Source organism: Phyllobates terribilis, unplaced genomic scaffold (genome assembly GCF_046119375.1).
Source record: "Phyllobates terribilis strain yellow unplaced genomic scaffold, ASM4611937v1 Scaffold_4__5_contigs__length_816908805, whole genome shotgun sequence".
NCBI classification, from domain to species: domain Eukaryota; kingdom Metazoa; phylum Chordata; class Amphibia; order Anura; family Dendrobatidae; genus Phyllobates; species Phyllobates terribilis.
In genome coordinates, this window is record NW_027362764.1 from 675,349,115 (window position 1) to 675,375,146 (window position 26,032).

At 48.2% G+C, this 26,032-nt stretch overlaps 2 non-coding genes and 4 pseudogenes across 2 annotated transcripts; all 6 read right to left on the reverse strand.

The window, feature by feature from the left end:
* Window positions 1-34: 34 nt before the first annotated feature.
* On the reverse strand, window positions 35-153 carry LOC141268356 (5S ribosomal RNA). The gene has a single exon (XR_012321395.1). It is a non-coding gene; the product is annotated as a 5S ribosomal RNA (ribosomal RNA).
* Window positions 154-21,406: 21,253 nt separating this feature from the next.
* LOC141269907 (5S ribosomal RNA) lies at window positions 21,407-21,515 on the reverse strand (annotated as a pseudogene).
* A 942-nt stretch (window positions 21,516-22,457) lies between these two features.
* Window positions 22,458-22,577, reverse strand: LOC141268250 (5S ribosomal RNA; annotated as a pseudogene).
* Window positions 22,578-23,198: 621 nt separating this feature from the next.
* LOC141267801 (5S ribosomal RNA) lies at window positions 23,199-23,317 on the reverse strand (annotated as a pseudogene).
* Window positions 23,318-24,240: 923 nt separating this feature from the next.
* LOC141267136 (5S ribosomal RNA) lies at window positions 24,241-24,360 on the reverse strand. Its single transcript, XR_012321150.1, has one exon. It is a non-coding gene; the product is annotated as a 5S ribosomal RNA (ribosomal RNA).
* Window positions 24,361-24,965: 605 nt separating this feature from the next.
* LOC141269685 (5S ribosomal RNA) lies at window positions 24,966-25,074 on the reverse strand (annotated as a pseudogene).
* Between the last annotated feature and the right edge of the window lie 958 nt (window positions 25,075-26,032).

A 26,032-nucleotide genomic window follows, 5' to 3' on the forward strand; every position in this document is an offset into this window, starting at 1 on the left:
TGCCCCCTGCTGGTGGAAGGAAGGAAAAAGCAAAAGCCTACAGCACCTGGTATTCCCAGGGGGTCTCCCATCCAAGTACTAACCAGGCCCAACCCTGCTTAGCTTCCAAGATCAGATGAGATCAGGCGTGTTCAGGGTGGTGTGGCCGTAGGCAGAGATAAGCCTCTCACTTGCTGCTTTTCTACTTTGACGTCTGGCTGCCGGCTGCCCTTTCCAAGGCTCAGCAAGACCAGGTCCTTTTGTGCTTTCCCTTCTCTTCAATTTTTTTGCTGGCTTCCTTAAAAGTTCTTGTAGACACAACGTCCCACTCAGAGCCGCTGAGCTCACTGATCGGCTGCAGCGCTGTCGACGGAACGTCAGCTTCGCGGCCAATGCCACAGGCCGGGAGCAGAGGCGAGACTCACCGGTAGACCCGGGTAGGGTTAGCAGAGCGTGGTTAGTTGCTTTCTAATAGCCTGCAGCCGGGAATTAACTTTTAATGAAAGGGAACAATCCCTTTGACTGTCTGCAGCGCGCCACACCTAGGAAGCGCACTCTCACACACAAGCCAGCATGCACACGTGCTCGCACGTGACAACACCCCCTATCTGCCCCTACAACCTCTCCGTCACCATGCATCAGACTCTCCTGCCTGTTTTATGATTTCTTGGCCCTAGCAGGAATCACCCCCCCCCTCCCCAATTCCTTCCGCACCTTCCTTGCCTTCCTTGCACTGAGGTTAGCTCTTTGTCAGCCGTCTGGCTTGGTTACACAAGCTTCTTTGCAGAGAAACATGTTACTTCTGATGGCCCTCGCTAGGTGGCCAGCATCCAAAACCTTCCCTGGGCACCTGCTGAAAGCCTGGCCCCTTCACGGCCCCGGGTGCTTTTAACGCCATCATTTCCACACGGCGAGCTGCAGAGTCAATAAGCACTCCTAGCCGTGGCAAGGAGCTCGGTGTCAGGCGTGCGTGAAGGCGGCGGGGTAGCGTACTTAGCTGCCAACTGGCTCAGAGGCCTTGGGGCTTCCATCATCTAAGTTACTTAAGGTCGGTGTCCGGCAAGGCGCCGTTCCATGCTAGCCGAGCTGGGCAGTAGGGCAAAACGTCATCAAAATGGTCTCCCATCCAAGTACTGTCCGAGCCCAGCCCTGCTTTGCTTTCGAGATCAGACGAGATCAGGCGTATCCAAGGTGGTATGGCCAGTAGACACTGCTCGATCCATCGCCCGGCCAGCCTTTCTCAGGATCGCTTTGTTATGATCTGCTACAGAGACTAAGGAAAGAAAGGAGATCTATCCCTACAATAGAACTAAGCTAGATCCCTACGATGTAACGGGGAACCTGATCCTGCGATCAGACCCGCTAAAGTCCTCGGCTAGTCTGAACGCAGACCTATAGATGTGAGGGAGGGATCTCTACAAGATCTAGGGACTGGGAAAAGTTGGACACCTCCTAGCAGAAATAGTAGCAGTCAAAGACAAACACACAACAAAAAGGCATAGGGGTCAGAAGACCTAGCAAAACTAACAGAGAACGGCAACAGAGCAACAGGCTAGCTCAACAGTAGTAAATACAAATGAAGTCCAGCAAAGTCAGGAGGGCGGAGCCGGATTAAATAGGCAAAATGGTCATGTGACCAGCAAACTAAAAAAAAACTAACAGGAGAGTTGTAACAGTACCCACTCTTCTAAGAGGATCCTCCGGATCCCCTAGGCCCAGGCTTACCAGGAAACCTCCTGTGAAACGCTCGGACAAGTCTGGGGGCAGAAACATAATCCGCTCTCACCCATGAGTTATCCTCAGGTCCGAAACCCTTCCAAGCGACGAGATACTGCAAACTCCCTCTATACCGTCTAGAATTTAGGATGCGGGAAATTTCATATTCCCCGTCCTCCACCACCGGAGGAACAGTGGCAGAGGCGTCACCATCTGACACATCAGCTTTTTTCAACAGAGAAACATGAAACACCGGATTAATCCTCCAGGACGTAGGAACCTCCAGCCTAACAGCAGATTGGTTAACTATCTGAAGTACCTTAAAGGGCCCTACGAACTTGGGACCCAATTTTTTAGAAGGAATCCTCAATCGCAGATTCTTAGAGGACAACCAAACCATGTCACCAACCGCAAACAAAACCTCTTGCCGTTTCCTATCAAAGTACCTCTTAGATTTTTTGTTAGCCTCCTGAAGATTACCACGCACATCCGTCCAAACTCTCTCCAAATCACCGGAAAAACTCTCCTCCTCAGGCACAGCCGAAACCAATTTAGAAAATGACCGAAAAGACGGATGTCTCCCAGAACAACAAAAAAAAGGCGAACACCCAGCAGAAGAGGATGTATGGTTGTTAAGAGCAAATTCAGCAAGTGGCAGAAACTCAGACCACCCCTCTTGATTGTCTGCCACAAAACAATGCAAGAACTGCTCAACATCCTGGTTCTTCCTTTCTGTCTGGCCATTAGACTCAGGATGATATCCGGATGAAAACGACAAATGAACTCCCAACCTGTCACAAAAGGCACGCCAAAAACGAGCCACGAACTGAGGTCCCCTATCAGAAATAATGTCAGTAGGAACACCATGTAGTCTGACAATCTCCTTGACAAAGGCCTTAGCGAGTGTCTTAGCGCAAGGCAGTTTGATGAAGGGAACCAAGTGACACATCTTGCTAAAACGGTCCACGACCACCCAGATGACCGTGAAACCTTCAGAGGGAGGAAGGTCAGTAATAAAGTCCATAGCCAGATGTGTCCAAGGTGCACTAGGAACCTCCAGAGGGCAAAGCAACCCCGCAGCAGGAGCATGCGAAGACTTGGATCTGTCACACACAGTACATTGGCGCACCCACTTAATGACTTCCTTCTGCCATCCAGGCCACCAAAAACTGCAACCCACAAGTCTCTTGGTCTCAGAAATTCCTGGATGACCTGCCAACCGAGACTCATGACACTTAACAAACAAATCTCTCCTAAAGGTCCTAGGCACAAACAACCTCCCATGGGGAGTGTTAGATGGGGCATTCTCCTGTGCTTTAAGAATCTCATCCTCCAAAACGGAGTCCAAAGCAGCAATCACAACACCTTCTTGTAAAATGGTCTCCTCTTCCTCCTCAACATCGACCATGGGAGAAAAGCTGTGAGACAAAGCATCCGCTTTAACATTCTTGGTACCCGGGATGTAAGTAACGGAAAAATTAAACCGCGAGAAAAAAAGTGCCCACCTAGCCTGATGGGCATTCAAGCGCTTGGCAGCATCAAGATAGATCAGATTTTTATGATCAGTGAAAACCTGAATGGGAAATTCAGCACTTTCCAAGAGATGACGCCAGTGTTCAAATGCGAGTTTAATCGCCAGCAATTCCCGATTATCAATATCGTAATTAAGTTCAGTCTCGGAAAATTTTTTTGAAAAAAAGGCACAGGGATGTACTCCATCCTTGTTTTCCTGAGACAACACCGCACCAACCCCCACCGAAGAAGCATCAACCTCAACCAAAAACGGCTTAGTCACATCAGGCTGCATAAGGATGGGAGCAGAGGTGAACCTCTCCTTTAGAAACACAAAAGCTTCAATGGCCTAAGAAGTCCACTGAACCGCATTAGCACCTTTCCTGGTGAGATCGGTCAGCGGTTTGACAATAATAGAAAAATTTTTTATGAATTTTCTGTAATAATTGGCGAAACTCAAAAACCTCTGTATCGATTTCAAACCAATAGGCCTAGGCCATTCCTGCACAGCTTGAACTTTAACCGGGTCCATCTCAAAACCTTCACTGGAGATAATGAAGCCCAAATAACTAATTCTCTGTACAGCGAACTCACATTTCTCCAGCTTAGCAAAAAGTGAATTGTCCATTAATAACTGTAATACCTCACGTACGCTCCGCCAATGAGACTCCAGATCCGGCGAATAAATCAAAATGTCATCCAAATACACAACCACATTTTTGCCGATTAAAGGTCTAAGGATATCATTAATAAGATTCTGAAAAAATGCTGGAGCATTAGTGAGACCAAAAGGCATGACCAGATTCTCAAAATGACCCACAGGAGTGTTAAAAGCAGTCTTCCATTCATCACCCTCCTTCATGCGCAACAAATTGTATGCCCCCCGGAGATCAATTTTAGAGAACCACTTGGCCCCCACTAACTGGTTAAATAAATCAGGAATCAATGGCAGTGGGTAAGGATTGCTTACAGTAATTTTATTAATCTCACGAAAGTCCAGACAAGGACGTAAACCGCCATCTTTTTTTTTTACAAAAAAAAATCCAACAGCCACAGGAGACTTGGAAGGCCTAATGTGACCGGCGGCCAAGCTTGTCTGTATGTATTCTTCCAAAGCCTTTCTTTCAGGAATAGTAAGATTAAATAAACGACTCTTAGGAAGAGTCGCGCCAGGGACAAATTCAATGGTACAATCATAGTCTCTATGGGGAGGCAAAACCTGCGACTCCTCCTCAGAAAAAACTCTCCAAAAATCCTGAATAGGTACAGGCAATTCCCCTCTATCCACAGCAGCAATGCGCCCGTTACAACACTTGTCATAACACTTAGGGCTCCAGGACTTAATTTCATTGGTAGACCAATCCAGTACAGGATTGTGCAATTTTAACCAGGGTAACCCCAATATTACTGGAGAAGGCAAATTATCCAATACCACCAAATCCAAATTCTCTTGATGAATACCATTAATAGTGAGGGGAAATTCACAGACCTTGTGAGTAACACTCTTCAAGGGAGAGCCATCGACAGAAACCACAGCAATAGGGGATGACAAAGTTTTAGTTTCTAATCTAAGTTTTTACAAGAATCCCCCATCAATCACATTCAGAGTAGATCCACAATCCACAAATACCCGAAATTCAATTAATTCATCCTGAGCAGCAGTAGTGGCAGATAGGAATACTCCCTTAGAATTTAAACAGGCAATACGAGCATGACTGACCATTTTTTTTTCTTTCTTCTTACGAAGCACACAGCTCTTAATAAAATGACCAGAATTTCCGCAATAGAAACACAAGCCTTCAGAAAGTCGGCGATCTTTTTCCTGAGAGCGGGGTGCCATCGCCCCAATTTCCATCGGCTCTCCATTGTCAGCACAGAACCTCTCAGGACTCGAAGCTGACATAGCAGAGGATTTGCTCTCATTAACCCTTTCACGCAGTCTCCTGTCCACCCGTATAGCTAATTGCATTGCCTCCTGCAAGTTTCCAGGTGTGGGATAAGCAATCAGTAAATCCTTTACCCTTTCACATAGCCCTGCAAGAAACAAGCTTTTCAAAGCAGAATCGTTCCACCCCACCTGGGCAGACCACCGACGGAAGTGAGAACAATATTTTTCCACATTACCTGATCCCTGCCTCAAACGTCTTAATTCAGACTCAGCAGATGAGACACGATCAGGATCATCGTACAACAAACCCAAAGCAGAAAAAAAACTATCCACTGATCTAAAGCACGGATCACTAGGTTGGAGAGAAAAGGCCCATCCCTGAGGATCTTTGCGCAAAAGTGACATTATGATCCCTATGCGCTGTGATTCATCACCAGAGGATCCGGGTCTCAAACGAAAATATAATAGACAAGCATTTTTAAAAGAAAAAAAATCTTGATGTTCGCCAAAAAATAGATCAGGCAGACGTACCTTAGGTTCCACAAAATGCGCTCCAGAACAGCTACTCACGTGTTGTTGGAGCTTGGTCACCTCCAGAGAGAGTCCCTGCAAGCGTTGAGCCAAATCTTGCACCGAGACCATGATGGAAAACTGGAGGTCTTTCCTTAGAGAAAATGTTTTTTTTTTTTTATGGCTGGAATTACTGTTATGATCTGCTACAGAGACTAAGGAAAGAAAGGAGATCTATCCCTACAATAGAACTAAACTAGATCCCTACGATGTAACGGGGAACCTGATCCTGCGATCAGACCCGCTAAAGTCCTCGGCTAGTCTGAACGCAGACCTATAGATGTGAGGGAGGGATCCCTACAATATCTAGGGACTGGGAAAAGTTGGACACCTCCTAGCAGAAATAGTAGCAGTCAAAGACAAACACACAACAAAAAGGCATAGGGGTCAGAAGACCTAGCAAAACTAACAGAGAACGGCAACAGAGCAACAAGCTAGCTCAACAGTAGTAAATACAAATGAAGTCCAGCAAAGTCAGGAGGGCGGAGCCGGATTAAATAGGCAAAATGGTCATGTGACCAGCAAACTAAAAAAAAACTAACAGGAGAGTTGTAACAGTACCCCCTCTTCTAAGAGGATCCTCCGGATCCCCTAGGCCCAGGCTTACCAGGAAACCTCCTGTGAAACGCTCGGACAAGTCTGGGGGCAGAAACATAATCCGCTCTCACCCATGAGTTATCCTCAGGTCCGAAACCCTTCCAAGCGACGAGATACTGCAAACTCCCTCTATACCGTCTAGAATTTAGGATGCGGGAAATTTCATATTCCCCGTACTCCACCACCGGAGGAACAGTGGCAGAGGCGTCACCATCCGACACATCAGCTTTTTTCAACAGAGAAACATGAAGCACCGGATTAATCCTCCAGGACGTAGGAACCTCCAGCCTAACAGCAGATTGGTTAACTATCTGAAGTACCTTAAAGGGCCCTATGAACTTGGGACCCAATTTTTTAGAAGGAATCCTCAATCGCAGATTCTTAGAGGACAACCAAACCATGTCACCAACCGCAAACAAAACCTCTTGCCGTTTCCTATCAAAGTACCTCTTAGATTTTTTGTTAGCCTCCTGAAGATTACCACTAGAGATGAGCGTTGTTCTACTCGAACTGTTCGCCAATCTCAAATTCGAGCTGTTTTGGGCGGTATTCGAGCCGTTCGGCGAACACGAACAATTTGAGAAAAATTCGGCTGTTCGAGGTTATGTTCGATAACTGTTCGTGCACCAAAATCATAACTGGATTTTTTCTCAGTAATGATGAAAATTAATGTTAATACGCAGTTTGAGTGTACAGCGGGGCGGGGGGAGGGGCAGGGGTTGGATCTCTGCAGGAACAATGAAGATCTCCATTTTTTTTTCTCTTTCCCGCATTTGCAGTGGGGAGGTGCAATCTGTCAGCCTATCAGCAGCGCACACACGGAGCGAAGTGCTTTTTTTCACACAAGCAAGGGCATGTGTGATTGGCAGTGTATGTCACATGTCCTTGCCCTATAAGACCAAGCCATTTTCCCCGTCGCCACCATTTTCTCACTGCTGCAGCTGCGTGTTAGACGGCACCGCTGTTGCTGTGTGCGCTATACCTTGTTAATTTCAAGCCAATTTTCGCACAAATATACAGATAGCTTGGGAGTAGGGAATAGTTGTGATTGCAGTCCTTTTAAGGACTAGGTTACAGCATTTCCTACGACTTTTATCAGGCAGGTCTGTGCTCTTAAATAGATAGATTGTGGGAGTAAAGACTAATTGTAATTGGAGTCCTTTTCAGGACTAGGTTACATCAGTTCCTATCAGTTTTTGCCAGGCAGGTCTGTGCCAGTGCTGTGCAAGTTTTTTTCACAGCATTTGGCTGAATCTAGCAAAGCTAATCCTTTTTGGCCTATTGCAGAGTGTGTTAGTCAGTGGAGTAGCCTATCTGTGTTGCAAGATATACCACCTGTGTATAGAATACCAATTTTTTTACTGCACCTAGTGAAGTAAAATCTTTTGGGCATAGCATCATTCTATTAGTCCATCTATACTGACCTCCATCAGGTTGCAAACTGAATATAATTTTTTTCTGCATCTAGCTCTGAAAAAATATTTGGGCTTCTAGCAGTGTGTGGGACTTGGTCTATTAGTCCATCTATACTGACCTCCATCAGGTTGCAAATTAAAAATAATTTTTTTCTTCATTTAGCTCTGAAAAAATATTTGGGCTTCTAGCAGTGTGTGGGACTTGTTCTATTAGTCCTTCTATACTGACCTCCAGCAGGTTGCAAATTGAATATAATTTTTCTCTGCATCTAGCTCTGAAAAAATATTTGGGCTTCTAGCGGTGTGTGAGACTTGGTCTATTAGTCCATCTATACTGACCTCCATCAGGTTGCAAATTAAAAATAATTTTTTTCTGCATCTAGCTCTGAAAAAATATTTGGGCTTCTAGCAGTGTGTGGGACTTGGTCTATTAGTCCATCTATACTGACCTCCATCAGGTTGCAAATTAAAAATAATTTTTTTCTTCATTTATCTCTGAAAAAATATTTGGGCTTCTAGCAGCGTGTGGGACTTGTTCTATTAGTCCATCTATACTGACCTCCATCAGGTTGCAAATTAAAAATAATTTTTTTCTGCATCTAGCTCTGAAAAAATATTTGGGCTTCTAGCAGTGTGTGGGACTTGGTCTATTAGTCCATCTATACTGACCTCCATCAGGTTGCAAATTGAATAAAAAAATTTTCTGCATCTAGCTCTGAAAAAATATTTGGGCTTCTAGCGGTGTGTGGGACTTGGTCTATTAGTCCATCTATACTGACCTCCATCAGGTTGCAAATTAAAAATAATTTTTTTCTGCATCTAACCCAGCCAATAGTTTTGGCCTAATACCACAGTTTGGCCACTCAGCTCTGCTCGGTTACCATCCATTGTTTTTTTGTGCAAACAACTCCAGAGTTGTGAATTAGTTAACCACCAAAATGAGTGGAAAAAGGCCTGCTGCTGGTGGAAAGGGGAATAGGCGTGTTGGGAAGGGGAAAAAAGGTTGTGTCCGTGGGGTAGGTGCAGAAGAAAGACCATCTTCCAGCCAAACTAAAATGTCTACTTCTTTTAGCGGACAATGTGATAAGATCCCTTTCTTACGGCCACGCCAATCGCTACAAATTCCAGATGAGGCACAAAAACAGCAGGTGCTTCAACGGATATCAAGTGCTCCTTTAAGTGGGCTCTCCTCCACATCAACTTCAACATCACAAATACTCCAGTCCTCAAAGGTGTCACCCAAATCGCACTTGCTTCCTCACAGCTCCCAAATCTCCAGCTGCCCGTCTGAGTATGAGGTAGAACAGATGGTTGAGTCTGCAGAGCTGTTTACTCATACTATAGCCTGGGAATCAGAGGTCGACTCCAGCGCTTCTGTGAATCCAGACGAGGAAATGATCTGCACTGATGCCCAGAATCTTTATGAGTCGGATCCAGGACCAGACGCAGAAGGTTCTGACCATAATGTAGACCCTCATTCCCAAACTGTAACTCCTGTTGGTGGAGACAATGAGGAAGACGATGATAAGACTCAAATACCTGATTGGAGCGACAACTTTAGTTTTTTGTCAGGGCAGGAACAGGTTGGCTCTGAGGACGACGGGTGTGATAACGCACAGGGTGATGATGATGAGGACGGAGATCCCACTTACTGTCAACCCACAGTCAGCCAAGAGATGAGGTCAGCAGAGGAGGTGGAGGAAGATGCTAGTGACGACGAGGTCAGGATGCGCCTTCCTGGACAGAGACGTAGTACTGGAAGCACGTCAACAACTGCATCCTCAAACACAACTCTGCCTCTCACCACAAGTCGTGGTGGCTCTTCAGGTCGCATGGGTGCTAAGCCTTGCATAGCCTGGGCATTTTTTCAGATCGATAAAGATGACCCAACTCGTGTTATCTGTAACATTTGTCAGCAAAAGCTAAGTAGAGGCCAAAAAATACATAGTTTGAGTACTTCATGCATGAACCGGCACATGGACATGAAGCATAAGTTGCAGTGGGAAGCTCAGTGTGCTACAATGCGGTCTAGCCGGCCGGGCCAACCACCGTCTGCCATATCTTGTGCATCCGCGGCCTCTTCATCCTCTGTGACTGGGGGGACAGCAGTCACACCTGTTTTGGGGCGCAGACCTGCCACCTCTTTACCCGCAACAGCCAGCGTGATTGGCAGGTCATCATTTTCTTTGGAGGTGGTAACACCAGCTGGTCTTGAGCGCTGTCCGACATCGATAGCACCACCTTTGGATCAAGGCAACCTAACATGTCCGCCTGCATCTTCCTCACAGACCGGCAGTTTGCCGGGGACACCCTTATCAACCCCGTCTAAGCACAATAGCCAGCCCTCGGTCCCTCAGATGTGGACAAGTAAAAGACCATTTCCTCCTAGCCATGAGAAAGCTAAGAGGTTGAATTTCACCATCTGCAAGCTCTTGGCTACAGAAATGCTGCCTTTCCGCCTGGTGGACACAGAGGATTTTCGAGACCTTATGTCCGTCGCAGTGCCCCAGTACCAGATGCCCAGTCGGCACTACTTCTCAAAGAAAGGTGTGCCTGCGCTCCACCAGCATGTCGCACACAACATCACCGCTTCTTTGAGAAACTCTGTGTGTGACAGGGTGCATTTCACCACAGACACTTGGACGAGTAGGCATGGACAGGGGCGTTACATGTCGCTGACTGGGCACTGGGTAACTATGGTGACAGCAGGACAAGGGGCTGCTGTCCAAGTCTTGCCGTCCCCACGAGTTGTGCGTCAATCCTCTTTATGTCATTTTTCCTCCACTGCTTCTGCCTCCTCAACCTCCTCTCGGTCTTCCACCTACACCCAAAGCCTGTCTGGTCATGCCACAAGCTTTCTAACTGCGCAGAAGGGATCCTGCACACCTCCTTACTATGCTGGCAGTAGGGCTCAACGTCATCAGGCGGTTTTTACATTGAAATGTCTGGGAAATGTGAGTCACACAGCTGAGGAGTTGTGGTCAGCTCTGGAGAACCAATTTCATGAATGGTTGTCTCCACTGGACCTGAAACCAGGGAAGGCCGTGTGCGACAATGCTGCAAACCTGGGTGCGGCCCTTCGCCGGGGCAATGTCACACACGTGCCTTGTATGGCTCACGTGTTGAACCTGGTTGTCCAGCAATTTTTAGCCCACTATCCCAGACTAGATGGCCTTCTGCAGAGGGCACGGTCGCTGTGTGCTCACTTCCGCCGTTCGCATCACACAGCTCAGCGACTTACATCTCTACAGAAGTCGTTGGGCCTGCCACTTCACCGGCTAAAATGCGATGTGCCTACCCGGTGGAATTCAACTCTGCACATGTTGCAGCGACTGTGGCAGCACCGACAAGCCCTGGTGCAATACGTTCTGACGTATAGCCTGGGCCAACGAGATTCAGAGGTGGGGCAAATCACGCTGGAGGAGTGGTCTCAGATCAGGGACCTATGCACCCTTCTGCACAGTTTTGAAATGGCGACGAAGATGTTTAGTGCTGACGATGCCATTATCAGCATGACTATTCCGGTGATTTACATGCTGGAGCACATGTTAAACAGAATTCGGAGTCAGGTGGTGGCACAAGAGGAGGAGGAGGAAGTAGAGGAGGAGGAGTTGTATGCGGAAGGGCTAACATCTGCAAGGTCCAGACGGTCGGCAGCACCAGGTCGGCAGGCATGTGAGGGTGGGGGAGATGATTTTACCAGGGCGCATGGTAGCAGCCAAACTAGTGAGGAAGGTGCAGGAGCCCAGGAAGAAGTGGAGGACGAACTGATGGAAGACTCATCAGATGAGGGAGACCTTGATCACATTTCTGTTGTGCGAGGTTGGGGGGAGAGGACAGAGGAAGGAAGCATGATTGTTACCTCGCCACCAACACAACAGGGACTTGGTGCTCCTGGATGCGCAACACACATGAGTGCCTTCTTGCTGCACTACCTGCAACATGACCCTCGAATTGTGAGAATTAGAAATAATCCTGACTACTGGGTTGCCACACTGTTAGATCCCCGGTACAAAAGTAAATTTGCAGAAATTATTCCTGCCATAGAAAGGGATGCACGCATGCAGGAGTATCAGCAGAGACTGTTGCAGAATCTTACATGTGCTTTTCCACAAAATACCAGTGGTGCACGTAGTGAATCTAACAGTTCCAACTTGCCAACCGTGGGACCGTCAAGTGTTCAGCACTCAAACCGTAACAGAACCACAGTATCTGCTGGTAACATCAATTTTGCGGAATCATTTCACCACTTTTTTAGCCCATCCTTTGCAAGGCCACAGGAGACAAGAAGTCTGACACATAGTCAACGCCTAGAGACGATGGTACAGGAGTATCTCCAAGTAAACATTGAAGCCACGACTGTGTCACTGGACCCTTGCTCTTTTTGGGCTTCCAATCTGGATAAATGGCCGGAGCTAGCCACTTACGCCTTGGAGATCTTGTCATGCCCCGCAGCCAGCGTTCTGTCTGAACGTGTGTTCAGCGCTGCTGGTGGTGTGCTGACAGATAAGCGCACGCGGCTCTCCACTGATAATGTAGACAGACTCACGTTCATAAAGATGAACAAATCATGGATCCGAAACGACTTTTCTACCCCTGTGTCATCCTGGGGAGAGTAAAAGCTTGATGATTGGTTAAAATCACCCTACCAACCGTTTTAAGCTTTCAAATTACTAATCATGTTTATCTGTATCTTGACTGGAAAATAATTTGGGCTTTGTAGCAGTGTGCAGCACTGATCCTATTAGGCCATCTATAATAAGCTTCACCAGATTTAAAATTTAAAAATAATTTTTAGCTGCATCTAGCCCGGAAAATAATTTTGGGGCTCCGAGATGCGCAAGACACATAAGTGCCTTCTTGCTGCACTACCTGCAGCATGACCCTCATATTGTCAGAATTCGAAGTAATCATGACTACTGGGTTGCCACACTCTTAGATCCCCCAAACTTTTCGATCAACCTTTTCATTTTAATAAAGACCAAAAAAATGGTCATTTTTGAAATTATAAGCATTAGCAGGTTGTTAGAAACTGAAATCAAACAGTTTTCAACTCAAAACTTTATTCTAGGTGATGTTACATTTTCACATAGGACCCCTTGTTCGAAAGGAGCTTCTGAACTCTCTCGTCCATTGAATTTGTCAGGTTTTGGATGGTTTCTGCTTCAATTGTTTTGCATGAGGACAGAATACCCTCCCAGAGCTGTTGCTTAGATGTGAACTGCCTCCCGCCATCATAGACACTCCTTTTAATGATGCTCCAAAGGTTCTGAATGGGGTAGAGGTCAGGGGAGCATGGGGGTCACACCATAAGTTTGTCCCCTTTTATGCCCATATCAGCCAGAGATGCAGATGTTTTATGTGCAGCATGAGATGGTGCATTATCATGCAGAAAAATGATCTTGCTGTGAAATACACGGTTCTTCTTCTTGAACCATGGCAGGAAGTGCTGTTTGAGAAAATCCACATACATTATGGAGTTCATCTTTAGCGCCTTCAGGGATCCTAAAGGGGCCGACAATCTCTCTCCCCATGATTCCAGCCCAAAACATTACTCCACCTCCTCCTTGTTGGCGCTGTAGCCGTGTTTGCGTGGGGTGTCCATCAACCAGCCATCCTCCACTCCATTCATCTGGACCATCGAGCGCTGCACGGCACTCATCCGTGAACAAAACAGTTTTGAAATCAGTCTTCATGTAATGTTTGGCCCACTGGAGCCGTTTCTGCTTGTGTGAAGTGGATAGAGGAGGTCGACAGGATGGCGTATGCACAGCTGCAAACCTCTGAAGGACCCTGCATCTTGTTGTTCGGGGGACGTTGGAGGCACAAGCAGCTTCAAAAACTTGTCTGCTGCTATGACAAGGCTTTTTTGCCGCTGCTCTTTCAACCTGACGTAATTGCCTGTAGGAAAGAGTCCTCAATTTGCCCTTATCAGCACGCACACGTGTGTACTGTGAATCAGCTACATACTTCTTGATTGCCAAGACACTTCATCCTGATCATCGCACAATGTTGATTGTAGTCATGCCTTGACCTAAACACTCCACAATTTGTTGCTTCTCAGCAGCCGACACATCCTTTTTCTTTCCCATTTTGGCAGAAAATGTAGGCTGCTTAATAATGTGAGAGAGCCTTCTTAAGTAGTCTTGCCTTTCATTGGACACACCTGCCAAACTAATTAGCACAGGTGTCTGCAATTGCTTACAGTGATATAAAGAGCCCTGACACACATCACCATCAATGAGTTTAACTGACAAACAAACAAATTCTTCCCTTATCACTCCTAAACACTTTTTGCATAATAATTTGAAACGCGGTGTACATGTGCTTTTCCACAAAACACCAGTGGTTCACGTAGTGAATCTTACAGTTCTAACTTGCCAACCGTGGTCTGTATGGAATTGTTCAATAAAGGGCCCCAAATTAAGATAACATAGATGGGAGAGGTCTCTATGAATAGGAATTCCTAAGTATTTGATACCCTGTGAGGGCCAGGCAAAGGGAAAGTTGGACTGGATGGAATCCTATATGGATTTAGGGAGGGAGACATCGAGGGCCTCAGACTTCGCTGCATTGATTTTAAAATTTTACCATGTAACAAAGTGATCTATTTCAGCCATAACAGCAGGGATGGATATATGTGATTGAGTGATATATACTAGGACATCATCAGCAAATAGAGAGCACTTGTACTCGGTGCCTCCCACCTCAATCCACCTAATATTGGGGTTATGGCGAATTGATGAGAGCAGGTGCTCCGTCACTAGGATGTATAAGAGAGGGGACAGAGGACATCCCTGCCTTGTCCCATTGGTGATTGTGAAAGGTGATGAAAATGTTCTGACGCACCCCCTGGGCATTGGGACACCCGGAGCCGGACCCTTTTTGGTGGATGCTGGTGGTTGTAGTCTTCGTGGCGGCGATCCGGTTCCGTGGCTCAGGGCGGTCAAACCAGTGGCGGAACTATTTATGTGGTTTTGATGTTTAAATGTCCGACTACGCCACCCGTGGATTGCGGTCAGAGTGAACCGCCGCTACAGGGCAGACCGCTAAGGCTGGTGTTGTGGGTGCAGCAGAGCGTAGCATAACTCCCCACGGGAGGAGTATAGCCTCAGGGCAGTGTATGCGGAGGATGGGGGTGATGGTGCAGGGCAGCAGCAGTAACGACACGGAGTCAGTGATGCAGTTCAGGGCCTTTACTCACAGTTCTTATTATCCAGACCACGTCTGCAGGTAACGGCTGCCCACGTCGTACTGTGCTCACCAGGTGAGGGGCTCAGACAACTCTCAGATAACTTTGGAGCGCTTCACAGGACCCCCTTTGTGTGTCCTTTGTCTGGCCTTTCTTACCAACACTTCTGTCCGGCTGCCTCGGGCCTCCTCTTGGTAAACTTGGCGCCAGTTTCCCTGACCCTATGTGGTGCCTTCCTAGCGGGTGGAGCAAGGGGATGCGCCACATAAAATGTCAGAGCCTCCGGTTTCTAGCTGAGGGTCATTTCCTGCCTCCACTAGTTCGGGGACCGGTCTCCCCCTTTGGCCTGACCCCTCCACGCAGGTGGATTCGGGCGTGCGGTGGCGACTCGCCCGTCCGCACCCCTGGGATCCCTTCATTCCTCGTTCCTGGAGCCTTCTCCGCTCCTCTTCCTTCCTTCTCCCTCTTGCAGGCCTGGGCCTCTGTTACTAGGCCCGCCTCCGGAGCAGAGCTCATGCAGAGCCCCTGCTCCCTGCCACTTCTGCTCAGACTTCTCTGCACTGAGCTAAGATGGTGCCCACCTTTTATACTCCCTTCTCAATGCACCCAGGAACTGCTTCCTCCCTGCTCCTGCACTGCAGGGTTCCCCTTCCTCAGTGTTCCCTCCCCCTACTCCAGCCAGGGACAGGGACTGTCGTGCCCATCTCAGGGGCATATTGGTCGCCCTGCCCCACGGCAATGTGGTGTAATGCATGCAGGTGTCGGGTCCTGATCCACACTCCATCCTTATCTGAGAGTGAGATATCACACCTCTGGGTGAGGTGCAATACGTCTGTAGCAACCGAGCCCTCGGTGCTACAGTTCCATTTATCTTCAGCCTAGGTGACGTATTGTGATACAGGGCCGTGATTTTGGCTATAAAAGGGTCCCCTAGACCCCTACCCCAAGCTTTTTAAGAGAATCATATATGGCGTGCCAGGAGACTCTATGGAATGCTTTCTCAGCATCCAACGAGAGTATCTACTTACAAATTTTTAACTGCATCTAGCCCAGGAAATACTTTGTGCCTAGTAGCAGTGTCTGCTAGTCAGCGGATTATCCCAGCTGTTAAGCAAGCTACACCACCTGTAGTTTGGACACTTAATTTTTTCAAAGGAAATGCTTCGGGACCACGGGATACTTAGTGAAGAGAATCAGGAGGCACCCCAAGGCATAGGGGCTGGGACTGGCACTAGGATGCCTTGCGGTGGACAGCCGAGCTCGATCCTTATAAAAGCTTTTTAACTGCAGCAGCTTTAGTGGACGCTACTGGAGCTGGAATTACGCGGCTGCTGGCATGAGACTTGCCCTCCAATAGATCCTTGTAAATGGATTTAAAGTGTATTCATTCAAATTAGAGGGACAATTTAAATTAAAAAGCTTAGAGCTGCCTCCACCACAGGGGGGCTCTCTCGACCCACCAGCGGACAGGCACCAGTATTGGGAGAGGGGGGCTGGCCGTCAGGGTTCACCGCGGCTCTGGCACAAACCCGGCGACACGGAGGTGGCACGGGCAGGAGCGGACTGGCCGTCTCGGCTTCTCACTTTTTGGATTTTAGAAGGGCATGACATGCCTATATCTGTGTCTCCCCCTCCTTTTACTCCTCCACCTCTTTTCTTTTCGCATGACTATATGTACTTGTCACTTTTCCATGTGTTAGTTGTGTCTTCTGAGCAGTTTGTCAGCTTTTGGACACCTTTGAAGGTGTTTTCTATGTGTTTCTATGTGTTTTTGTTTGCCTGCCATTGGTTTTAACGGTGTTCGAAGGTGTTCGACGAACAGTTCGACGAACAGTTCGGCGAACACACGGGTGTTCGACGAACCGAACCGAACTCGAACACTACGGGGGTGGCTCAACACTAATTACCACGCACATCCGTCCAAACTCTCTCCAAATCACCGGAAAACCTCTCCTCCTCAGGCACAGCCGAAACCAATTTAGAAAATGACCGAAAAGACGGAAGTCTCCCAGAACAACAAAAAAAAGGCGAACACCCAGCAGAAGAGGATGTATGGTTGTTAAGAGCAAATTCAGCAAGTGGCAGAAACTCAGACCACCCCTCTTGATTGTCTGCCACAAAATAATGCAAGAACTGCTCAACATCCTGGTTCTTCCTTTCTGTCTGGCCATTAGACTCAGGATGATATCCGGATGAAAACGACAAATGAACTCCCAACCTGTCACAAAAGGCACGCCAAAAACGAGCCACGAACTGAGGTCCCCTATCAGAAATAATGTCAGTAGGAACACCATGTAGTCTGACAATCTCCTTGACAAAGGCCTTAGCGAGTGTCTTAGCGCAAGGCAGTTTGATGAAGGGAACCAAGTGACACATCTTGCTAAAACGGTCCACGACCACCCAGATGACCGTGAAACCTTCAGAGGGAGGAAGGTCAGTAATAAAGTCCATAGCCAGATGTGTCCAAGGTGCACTAGGAACCTCCAGAGGGCAAAGCAACCCCGCAGCAGGAGCATGCAAAGACTTGGATCTTGCACACACAGTACATTGGCGCACCCACTTAATGACTTCCTTCTGCCATCCAGGTCACCAAAAACTGCAACCCACAAGTCTCTTGGTCTCAGAAATTCCTGGATGACCTGCCAACCGAGACTCATGACACTTAACAAACAAATCTCTCCTAAAGGTCCTAGGCACAAACAACCTCCCATGGGAAGTGTTAGATGGGGCATTCTCCTGTGCTTTAAGAATCTCATCCTCCAAAACGGAGTCCAAAGCAGCAATCACAACATCTTCTTGTAAAATGGTCTCCTCTTCCTCCTCAACACCGACCATGGGAGAAAAGCTGCGAGACAAAGCATCCGCTTTAACATTCTTGGTACCCGGGATGTAAGTAACGGAAAAATTAAACCGCGAGAAAAAAAGTGCCCACCTAGCCTGATGGGCATTCAAGCGCTTGGCAGCATCAAGATAGATCAGATTTTTATGATCAGTGAAAACCTGAATGGGAAATTCAGCACTTTCCAAGAGATGACGCCAGTGTTCAAATGCGAGTTTAATCGCCAGCAATTCCCGATTATCAATATCGTAATTAAGTTCAGTCTCGGAAAATTTTTTTGAAAAAAAGGCACAGGGATGTACTCCATCCTTGTTTTCCTGAGACAACACTGCAGCAACCCCCACCGAAGAAGCATCAACCTCAACCAAAAACGGCTTAGTCACATCAGGCTGCATAAGGATGGGAGCAGAGGTGAACCTCTCCTTTAGAAACACAAAAGCTTCAATGGCCTCAGAAGTCCACTGAACCGCATTAGCACCTTTCCTGGTGAGATCGGTCAGCGGTTTGACAATAATAGAAAAATTTTTTATGAATTTTCTGTAATAATTGGCGAAACTCAAAAACCTCTGTATCGATTTCAAACCAATAGGCCTAGGCCATTCCTGCACAGCTTGAACTTTAACCGGGTCCATCTCAAAACCTTCACTGGAGATAATGAAGCCCAAAAAACTAATTCTCTGTACAGCGAACTCACATTTCTCCAGCTTAGCAAAAAGCGAATTGTCCATTAATAACTGTAATACCTCACGTACGCTCCGCCAATGAGACTCCAGATCCGGCGAATAAATCAAAATGTCATCCAAATACACAACCACATTTTTGCCGATTAAAGGTCTAAGGATATCATTAATAAGATTCTGAAAAAATGCTGGAGCATTAGTGAGACCAAAAGGCATGACCAGATTCTCAAAATGACCCACAGGAGTGTTAAAAGCAGTGTTCCATTCATCACCCTCCTTCATGCGCAACAAATTGTATGCCCCCCGGAGATCAATTTTAGAGAACCACTTGGCCCCCACTAACTGGTTAAATAAATCAGGAATCAATGGCAGTGGGTAAGGATTGCTTACAGTAAATTTTATTAATCTCACGAAAGTCCAGACAAGGACGTAAACCGCCATCTTTTTTTTTTACAAAAAAAAATCCAACAGCCACAGGAGACTTGGAAGGCCTAATGTGACCGGCGGCCAAGCTTGTCTGTATGTATTCTTCCAAAGCCTTTCTTTCAGGAATAGTAAGATTAAATAAACGACTCTTAGGAAGAGTCGCGCCAGGGACAAATTCAATGGTACAATCATAGTCTCTATGGGGAGGCAAAACCTGCGACTCCTCCTCAGAAAAAACTCTCCAAAAATCCTGAATAGGTACAGGCAATTCCCCTCTATCCACAGCAGCAATGCGCCCGTTACAACACTTGTCATAACACTTAGGGCTCCAGGACTTAATTTCATTGGTAGACCAATCCAGTACAGGATTGTGCAATTTTAACCAGGGTAACCCCAATATTACTGGAGAAGGCAAATTATCCAATACCACCAAATCCAAATTCTCTTGATGAATACCATTAATAGTGAGGGGAAATTCACAGACCTTGTGAGTAACACTCTTCAAGGGAGAGCCATCGACAGAAACCACAGCAATAGGGGATGACAAAGTTTTAGTTTCTAATCTAAGTTTTTACAAGAATCCCCCATCAATCACATTCAGAGTAGATCCACAATCCACAAATACCCGAAATTCAATTAATTCATCCTGAGCAGCAGTAGTGGCAGATAGGAATACTCCCTTAGAATTTAAACAGGCAATACGAGCATGACTGACCATTTTTTTTTCTTTCTTCTTACGAAGCACACAGCTCTTAATAAAATGACCAGAATTTCCGCAATAGAAACACAAGCCTTCAGAAAGTCGGCGATCTTTTTCCTGAGAGCGGGGTGCCATCGCCCCAATTTCCATCGGCTCTCCATTGTCAGCACAGAACCTCTCAGGACTCGAAGCTGACATAGCAGAGGATTTGCTCTCATTAACCCTTTCACGCAGTCTCCTGTCCACCCGTATAGCTAATTGCATTGCCTCCTGCAAGTTTCCAGGTGTGGGATAAGCAATCAGTAAATCCTTTACCCTTTCACATAGCCCTGCAAGAAACAAGCTTTTCAAAGCAGAATCGTTCCACCCCACCTGGGCAGACCACCGACGGAAGTGAGAACAATATTTTTCCACATTACCTGATCCCTGCCTCAAACGTCTTAATTCAGACTCAGCAGATGAGACACGATCAGGATCATCGTACAACAAACCCAAAGCAGAAAAAAAACTATCCACTGATCTAAAGCACGGATCACTAGGTTGGAGAGAGAAGGCCCATCCCTGAGGATCTTTGCGCAAAAGTGACATTATGATCCCTATGCGCTGTGATTCATCACCAGAGGATCCGGGTCTCAAACGAAAATATAATAGACAAGCATTTTTAAAAGAAAAAAAATCTTGATGTTCGCCAAAAAATAGATCAGGCAGACGTACCTTAGGTTCCACAAAATGCGCTCCAGAACAGCTACTCACGTGTTGTTGGAGCTTGGTCACCTCCAGAAAGAGTCCCTGCAAGCGTTGAGCCAAATCTTGCACCGAGACCATGATGGAAAACTGGAGGTCTTTCCTTAGAGAAATTTTTTTTTTTTTTTTATGGCTGGAATTACTGTTATGATCTGCTACAGAGACTAAGGAAAGAAAGGAGATCTATCCCTACAATAGAACTAAACTAGATCCCTACGATGTAACGGGGAACCTGATCCTGCGATCAGACCCGCTAAAGTCCTCGGCTAGTCTGAACGCAGACCTATAGATGTGAGGGAGGGATCCCTACAAGATCTAGGGACTGGGAAAAGTTGGACACCTCCTAGCAGAAATAGTAGCAGTCAAAGACAAACACACAACAAAAAGGCATAGGGGTCAGAAGACCTAGCAAAACTAACAGAGAACGGCAACAGAGCAACAAGCTAGCTCAACAGTAGTAAATACAAATGAAGTCCAGCAAAGCCAGGAGGGCGGAGCCGGATTAAATAGGCAAAATGGTCATGTGACCAGCAAACTAAAAAAACCTAACAGGAGAGTTGTAACACGCTTGGTGGCGAGCAATCTGGCCGTGACGGGGCAGGCTCCAAAGGGTCCATGCAAAGGCTGTGCCATCCCTACAGGTGTGGTTTGTTTAGCAGTGATTCACCTGCCGCATGAGGTGTCTTCAAAAATGTCTCGGCGCAGGGTCTCCTGCAGGCTAAACCCTTCATCGCGGTAATGTGACAGAAAGAGCAAGCTGGACCCGTAACTTGGGGGCGGAGCGAGACGTCCAGGGGTGAATGAAGGAAGAGGGTGAGATGGTTGCCAGTGACTTTTAGCTGCTCTTCAGGGGGGAGGGTCGTGTTGCCTGCAAAGGTCTTCTGCTTGGGGTTACCGGTGGTTGCCTCCAGCCACGCGGGAGACGCTGGTCCTGGTGAAAAGGAGCCTAGTATTAAAAGTAAATAAGCAACAATGCTGGAGGCCCACGGTGATCAGAAGTATGCTGATATTTTGCAGAGATGAAATAGCGCAAGAGAGAAAGCAAATGAAAAAAAGAAAAGAGAATGAATGTGTGCACTTGTGAAAGGGAATGGAAAAAAGGCATAGAAGAGAGAGCCCCCTGCTGGTGGAAGGAATGAAAAAGCAAAAGCCTAAAGCACCTGGTATTCCCAGGTGGTTTCCCATCCAAGTACTAACCAGGCCTGACCCTGCTTAGCTTCTGAGATCAGATGTGGTCAGGGTGGTGTAGCCGTAGGCAGACACAAGCCTCTCACTTGCTGCTTTTCTGCTTTGAAGTCTGGCTGCCGGCTGCCCTTTCCAGTGCTCAGCAAGACCAGGTCCTTTTGTGCTTTACCTTCTCTTCAATTTTTTTGCTGGCTTCCTTAAAAGGTCTTGTAGACACAACGCCCCACTCAGAGCCGCTGAGCTCACTGATCGGCTGCAGCGCTGTCGACGGAATATCAGCTTCACAGCCAATGCCACAGGCCGGAGGCAGAGGCGAGACTCACCGGTAGACCCGGGTAGGGTGAGTAGAGCGCGGTTAGTTGGTTTCTTATAGCCTGCAGCCGGGGATTAACTTTTAATGAAAGGGAACAATCCCTTTGACTGTCTGCAGCGCGCCACACATAGGAAGCGCACTCTCACACAACAAGCCAGCATGCACACGTGCTCGCACGTGACAACACCCCCTATCTGCCCCTACAACCTCTCCGTCACCATGCGTCAGACTCTCTTGCCTGTTTTATGATTTCAGGGCCCTAGCAGGAATCACCCCCCCCTCCCCAATTCCTTCCGCACCTTCCTTGCCTTCCTTCCACTGAGGTTAGCTCTTTGTGAGCCGTCTGGCTTGGTTACACAAGCTTCTTTGCAGAGAAACATATTACTTCTGAAGGCCCTCGCTAGGCGACCGCCATCCAAAACCTTCCCTGTTCACCTGCTGAAAGCCTGGCCGCTTCACGGCCCCGAGTGCTTTTAACGCCATCATTTCCACACGGCGAGCTGCGGAGTCAATAAGCACTCCTAGCCGTGGCAAGGAGCTCGGTGTCAGGCGTGCGTGAAGGCGGCGGGGTAGCGTACTTAGCTGCCAACTGGCTCAGAGGCCTTGGGGCTTCCATCATCTAAGTTACTTAAGGTCGGTGTCCGGCAAGGCGCCGTTCCATGCTAGCCGAGCTGGGCAGTAGGGCAAAACGTCATCAAAATTGTCTACAGCACCCGGTGTTCCCAAGAGGTCCCCCATCCAAGTACTGTCTGAACCCAGCCCTGCTTTGCTTCCGAGATCAGACGAGATCGGGCGTATCCAAGGTGGTATGGCCAGTAGACGCTGCTCGTTCCATCGCCCGGCCAGCCTTTCTCAGGATCGCTTGGTGGCGAGCAATCTGGCCGTGACGGGGCGGGCTCCAAAGGGTCCATGCAAAGGCTGTGCCGTCCCTACATGTGTGGTTTGTTTAGCAGTGATTCACCCGCCGCATCAGGTGTCTTCAAAAATGTCTCGGCGCAGGGTCTCCTGCAGGCTAAACCTTTCATCGCGGTAATGTGACAGAAAGAGCAAGCTGGACCCGTAACTTGGGGGCGGAGCGAGATGTCCAGGGGTGAATGAAGGAAGAGGGTGAGATGGTTGCCAGTGACTTTGAGCTGCTCTTCAGGGGGGAGGGTCGTGTTGCCTGCAAAGGTCTTCTGCTTGGGGTTACCGGTGGTTGCCTCCAGCCACCCGGGAGACGCTGGTCCTGGTGAAAAGGAGCCTAGTATTAAAAGTAAATAAACAACAATGCTGGAGGCCCACGGTGATCAGAAGGATGCTGGTATTTTGCAGAGATGAAATAGTGCAAGAGAGAAAGCAAATGAAAAAAAGAAAAGAGAATGAATGTGTGCACTTGTGAAAGGGAATGGAACAAAGGCATAGAAGAGAGTGCCCCCTGCTGGTGGAAGGAAGGAAAAAGCAAAAGCCTACAGCACCTGGTATTCCCAGGTGGTCTCCCATCCAAGTACTAACCAGGCTCAACCCTGCTTAGCTTCCAAGATCAGACAAGAGCGCGCGTGTTCAGGGTGGTTTGGCCGTAGGCACAGACAAGCCTCTCACTTGCTGCTTTTCTACTTTGACGTCTGGCTGCCGGCTGCCCTTTCCAGTGCTCAGCAAGACCAGGTCCTTTTGTGCTTTCCCTTCTCTTCAATTTTCTTGCTGGCTTCCTTAAAAGGTCTTGTAGACACAACGCCCCACTCAGAGCCGCTGAGCTCACTGATCGGCTGCAGCGCTGTCGACGGAACGTCAGCTTCACGGCCAAGGCCACAGGCCGGGAGCAGAGGCGAGACTCACCGGTAGACCCGGGTAGGGTGAGTAGAGCTCGGTTAGTTGCTTTCTAATAGGCTGCAGCCGGGGATTAACTTTTAATGAAAGGGAACAATCCCTTTGACTGTCTGCAGCGCGCCACACCTAGGAAGCGCACTCTCACACACAAGCCAGCATGCACACGTGCTCGCACATGACAACACCCCCTATCTGCCCCTACAACCTCTCCGTCACCATGCATCAGACTCTCCTGCCTGTTTTATGATTTTAGGGCCATATCAGGAATCACCCCCCCCTCCCCAATTCCTTCCTTGCCCTGAGGTTAGCTCTTTGTCAGCCGTCTGGCTTGGTTTCACAAGCTTCTTTGCAGAGATACATGTTACTTCTGCTGGCCCTCGCTAGGCGGCCTGCATCCAAATCCTTCCCTGGGCACCTGCTGAATGCCTGGCCCCTTCACGGCCCCGGGTGCTTTTAACGCCATCATTTCCACACGGTGAGCTGCGAAGTCAATTAGCACTCCTAGCCGTGGCAAGGAGCTCGGTGTCAAGCCTGCGTGAAGGCGGCGGGGTAGCGTACTTAGCTGCCAACTGGCTCAGAGGCCTTGGGGCTTCCATCATCTAAGTTACTTAAGGTCGGTGTCCGGCAAGGCGCCGTTCCATGCTAGCCGAGCTGGGCAGTAGGGCAAAACGTCATCAAAATAGTCTACAGCACCCGGTGTTCCCAGGAGGTCTCCCATCCAAGTACTGTCCGAGCCCAGCCCTGCTTTGCTTCCGAGATCAGACGAGATCGAGCGTATCCAAGGTGGTATGGCCAGTAGACGCTGCTTGATCCATCGCCCGGCCAGCCTTTCTCAGGTTCGCTTGGTGGCGAGCAATCTGGCCGTGACGGGGCGGGCTCCGAAGGGTCCATGCAAAGGCTGTGCCGTCCCTACAGGTGTGGTTTGTTTAGCAGTGATTCACCCGCCGCATCAGGTGTCTTCAAAAATGGCTCGGCGTAGGGTCTCCTTCAGGCTAAACCCTTCATCGCGGTAATGTGACAGAAAGAACAAGCTGGACCCGTAACTTGGGGGCGGAGCGAGACGTTCAGGGGTGAATGAAGGAAGAGGGTGAGATGGTTGCCAGTGACTTTGAGCTGCTCTTCAGGGGGGAGGGTCGTGTTGCCTGCAAAGGTCTTCTGCTTGGGGTTACCGGTGGTTGCCTCCAACCACGCGGGAGACGCTGGTCCTAGTATTAAAAGCAAAGAAGCAACAATACTGGAGGCCCACGGTGATCAGAAGGATGCTGGTATTTTGCAGAGATGAAATAGCGCAAGAAAGAAAGCAAATGAAAAAAAGAAAGAGAATGAATGTGTGCACTTGCGAAAGGGAATGGAAAAAAGGCATAGAAGAGAATGCCCCCTGCTGGTGGAAGGAAGGAAAAAGCAAAAGCCTACAGCACCTGGTATTCCCAGGCAGTCTCCTATCCAAGTACTAACCAGGCCCGACCCTGCTAAGCTTCCGAGATCAGGCGTGCTTAGGGTGGTGTGGCCGTAGGCAGAGACAAGCCTCTCACTTGCTGCTTTTCTACTTTGACGTCTGGCTGCCGGCTGCCGGCTGCCCTTTCCAGTGCTCAGCAAGACCAGGTCCTTTTGTGCTTTCCCTTCTCTTCAATTTTTTTGCTGGCTTCCTTAAAAGGTCTTGTAGACACAATGCCCCACTCAGAGCCGCTGAGCTCACTGATCGGCTGCAGCGCTGTCGACGGAACGTCAGCTTCACGGCCAATGCCACAGGCCGGGAGCAGAGGCGCGACTCACCGGTAGACCCGGGTAGGGTGAGTAGAGTGCGGTTAGTTGCTTTCTAATAGCCTGCAGCCGGGGATTAACTTTTAATGAAAGGGAACAATCCCTTTGACTGTCTGCAGCGCGCCACACCTAGGAAGCGCACTCTCACACACAAGCCAGCATGCACACGTGCTCGCACGTGACAACACCCCCTATCTGCCCCTACAACCTCTCCGTCACCATGCGTCAGACTCTCCTGCCTGTTTTATGATTTCAGGGCCCTAGCAGGAATCACCCCCCCCCACCCCAATTCCTTCCTTGCCTTCATAGGATCATAGAATCATAGAATGGTAGAGTTGGAAGGGACCTCCTGGGTCATCTGGTCCAACCCCCTGCTCAAAGCAGGATTCACTAGATCATCTCAGACAGATGTCTGTCCAGCCTCTGTTTGAGGACGTCCATTGAAGGGGAACTCACCACCTCTCGTGGCAGCCTGTTCCACTCATTAATCACCCTAACTGTCAAAAAGTTTTTTCTAATATCTAATCTGTGTCTCCTCCCATTTAGTTTCATCCCATTGCTTCTAGTCTTTCCTTGTGCAAATGAGAATAAAGATGATCCTTCTACAATGTGACAGCCCTTGACATATTTGTAGACAGCTATTAAGTCTCCTCTCAGTCTTCTTTTTTGCAAGCTAAACATTCCCAAATCCTGCAACCGTTCCTCATAGGAC